The sequence below is a fragment of the Trichechus manatus genome, unplaced genomic scaffold (assembly GCF_000243295.1).
Source record: "Trichechus manatus latirostris isolate Lorelei unplaced genomic scaffold, TriManLat1.0 scaffold00120, whole genome shotgun sequence".
Lineage (NCBI taxonomy): Eukaryota > Metazoa > Chordata > Mammalia > Sirenia > Trichechidae > Trichechus > Trichechus manatus.
In genome coordinates, this window is record NW_004444056.1 from 3868680 (window position 1) to 3872648 (window position 3969).

Sequence of the window (3969 nt, forward strand, 5' to 3'; positions counted from 1 at the left end):
CCCATTCCACAGTTTCTAGACATAATGATGAGTTACATTAGTTTCATTCTTCACATTGTGTCAACATTCTATTTCTGTTCTAGTTTTTTCACTTCCCTTTACTTAAACTCCTTGCCCCCCCACCCCAACCTTCTCATCTATACTTTAAAATAGCTGTTGACCCTTTGGTCTTATATAGATTTTTTTTTTTCTTTTTAATGCAGTGCTCAAGAGGGACAATCTTTACTCTTTGGACTAAACTGTTAGTTTAAAAGTGACTTCATGGGATAGTTTCCATTCAAGATTTGAAGAGCAACTCAAGGCCAAAGTCTCAGGGACTCCTCCAGACTCAATAGGTCAGTAAGTCTGGATTCTTTAAGAATTTGAAGTTCTGTTCCACATTTTTCTCTCTTTTAATCAGGATTCATCTGTTGTGTCCCTGATAAGAACATTCAGTAGTGGTAGCTGGAGCACTATCTAGTTCTTCTGGTCTCATGGTGGAGGAGGCAGTGGTTCATGAAAACAATTAGTCCTGTAGTGCATTCCCTTCTCTGATTCTTGAGTTTCCTTCTTTCTCTTTAATACTAGATGAAAAAAGACCAGTGGTTGTATCTTAGATGACTGGTCATAAGCTTTTAAGATCACAGACTTTACTCACCATGCTTGGAGATAGAACATAGACATTAAGAACTATATTATGCCAACTGACTGGATTATCCCACAGGACTGGTTTGGTTTTTTAAATGTAGTTACCTTTACTGTTGCTGTTTATTTTTTTGTGCGGATTTGAGTTACCATCTAGTGACCTTTCATTTCATCTCTATGTTCATATTCTAGGCTACAACTTTCTCCAGTCAATTTCAGTTGTCTTTTCATTTTCATCTGCTTTCTCTCTTCCAAAAACTTATTCAAATATCTAGTCCACTGATAGCCCTCTACTGCTCCTTGCTCTTGTTAAAACAAAAATCCTACTAAGCCAATAATAGAAATTGATTGAAGTTTATCGTATATACAGTTTGCAAATTGGGGTAACATTTCAACTAGAGAGTCAGGAATGTTCCCAAGATGAGAAAACCTCCAAAGACTTTTATACCCCATCTTGTTGGCATTGCCATGGAAAAAGGTCTGGGACAAAACTGATGAACAATTTGTAGTCATAAATTACTTCATACCACATTGTCTTGAAGAACAATTGAAATAATTATTGATTTACTCTAAAACATAGCTCTTGTCTAACTTTTGGCGTCTCTGTTTCCCAGAACTGACTGAATTCTTCAAAAGAGCACAGTGCCCAAGGCAAAACGGTCTTACTGGTTTATTACTAGACCATGGTTTGACTCAAAGGTGACTTTTAGAAACCAGTTTCTTCAAGGCTTAAGATTCGAAAGGACATCTAAGGACAAATGGCTTTGGTAGGTCACCCCAACTCTGTGGACCCCAGAAATCTGGATTCCAGAAAAATTAAAATGGCTTCTCACTCTTAAGGGCTTACTCCTTTTTTAAATTTCTGTAATGTTTTTTCACCAGGGCCTTAGGAGGAAGGGGAGCCTAGTGTATAAGCTCAGTTCACTACTTAAACCAGATGTTTTATGTACCTTTCTATGGAAAGACTGATCTAAGCCTTGTGAATTCCAAAGGTCACACATCTACCTATGTTTTAAGTAAGTCCATGCTTGTTGCCTAAGCACTTTTAAAAAATTATTTTATACTTTGTTGTTGTTGAAAATATACACAGCGGAACATACACCAAGAATTTCTACATGTCATTTCAGTGACATTGATTACATTCTTCAAGTTGTGCAACTATTCTCACCTTCCTTTTCTGAGTTGTTCCTCCTCTGTTAACGTAAACTCACTGCCCCCTAAGCTTCCTATCTAACCTTTCAAGTTGCTGTTATCAATTTGATGCCATGTAGATAACACTTTCAAAGAGCACAGTACTCAAAGCAGACATTCTTTACTAATTAAGCTAAACTATTGTTTAGTTTAAAGAAAACTTCAGAAGATGTTTTTAATTTAAGGTTTAAAGATTATTTCAGGACAGTAGTTTTGGAGGGGAGGTTCATCCAACCTCAGTGTCACCCAAGCACTTTTGAAATATGTTTCAAAGAATGACTAATTTCTTCAGTGAGTAATAGTTCAGGAACTGAGAAGGTAGGAAATCATATCTTTTCTAGTATGTAAGTAAGAGTAGTAAAGTCAATAACAAACTCTACCCAGTATTTTAAGTTTTTCCATCTTGAACTGGATGAAATCGTTGATTGAAAAAAATATTTGAACAATATGTGCCACAAAATATGTATTTAGCAATTAACAGTTATATATCCATATTACTCATACAGTTAAATGTCAGATAGTGAACATCTGTTGTTTAGGAATTCAGATTATAGTGTCTAAGAGTGTCATTTTTGGTACTTGACCAAGAAGTGGCTGATCTTGTAGGGGACTGTAGCAGAAGTCTTTGTTCTTGCTGATACCACCAACATAGCAATGCTGTGATTCCAGATGATATGTTTGGTTTAAAACAGAATCTCCATAGGATCATTAGTACTCCGATGTCACTCAGAAATATGAGACTCTTTCTAGATCTGGTTGGTGATGTGAAACTTCTTAATGTATTCATGATTTTGTTAAGATTGGCTCAGAAACTAAAAAGGGTTTTAATGTTTGAAAGCTACAACAGAGCCCAGGAAACAGGCAATCACAATGACCTATACGAATACCTACTGTTTGTTAAATGCAAATTGTTTATCTAATGCAGTGGTTCTCAAACTATCATCACCTGGAATGCATAGAAATGCAGATTCTCGCCCTACCTGGAAACTCTGAGGGTGGGGCCTAGCTCTCTGTTTTGTTTTTTAGAAAGCCCTCCTGGTGATTCTGATGGAGTGTTGAATTAGGAATTTTTGACCTCCTTATGAGTTTACAGGTATCTGTTGTGGTGTCTTTGATTTGAGGTTGGATAAAACTTGTTGAAATAAATAGCCAAATGTAGCTATTTGTGGGAAAAGGATAGGGAATATGGAAATCTTGGTTTAAAAGTCAACTTCACCTATTAATATTTTGTCCCATTTGTTTTGTCATAATATGTTTTCTAAAGAATCCGAATCAAACAACGTATTTCTTTAAATGATGAAATAGTGGGGATCCTCCTATAGGGTTGTTTTTTCCCCCCTGTTCTGTACCTAGTTTCCTGAGAGACTTGGAGCCTTCCCTAATGTGTATTTAAGTTAGATCACTGAAGTCAATGAAGCTTAATGGCTTACTTCCAGGAGGCATTTTTTTTTTATTCTGTTATTGTTGAGAATATGTACAGCAAAACATACACCAATTCAGCATTTTCTACATGTACAATTTAGTGACATTGATTACACTTTTTGAGTTGTGTAACCATTCTCACCTTCCTTCTCTGAGTTGTTGCTCCTCCATTAACATAATCTCACTGCCCCCTAAGGTTCCTATTTAATCTTTGAAGTTGCTGTTGTCAGTTTGGTCCCCTATAGATAGTTCTTAAAAAAGCATAATGCTCAAAACAGACATCTTTTACTAGTTAAGCTAAACTATTGTCTGGTTTTAAGAAGAGTTTAGGGGGTGATTTTGGTTTAACACTTTAAAGATTGTCACAGGGCAATAGTTTCAGGGGTTCATCCGGCCCCCATGAGTCCAAAAAGTCTGGAATTCATTGAGAATTTGAATTGTGTTCTGCATTTTCCCCCTTTTGATCAGGATTCTTCTATGGAATCTTTAATCCAAATGTTCAGTAATGGTAACTGGTCACCATCCAGTTCTTCCAGTCTCATGGCACAGGAGGCAGTTATTCATGGAGGCAGTTAGCCATACATTCCATTTCCTCCTCCAATTCCTGACTCTCCTTCTTCCTCTGTTGCTCCAGGTGAACAGAGACCTGTTGTGCCTTGGATGGCCACTTGCAAACTTTTAAAACTCCAGGAATTTTGTAACTAACTAGGAGGTAGAACATAAGCGCTAAAC

General features: G+C 36.7%; 1 long non-coding RNA gene across 1 annotated transcript in view; it reads left to right on the forward strand.

Moving 5' to 3' along the window:
• The first annotated feature begins 294 nt into the window (after positions 1–294).
• Positions 295–3969, forward strand: part of LOC111822022 (uncharacterized) — a 46919-nt gene continuing 43244 nt past the window's right edge. The window contains exons 1-2 of the long non-coding RNA XR_002825310.1: positions 295–335; positions 1239–1391. This is a non-coding gene — a long non-coding RNA (uncharacterized LOC111822022). The remainder of the gene's footprint in view (positions 336–1238; positions 1392–3969) is intronic.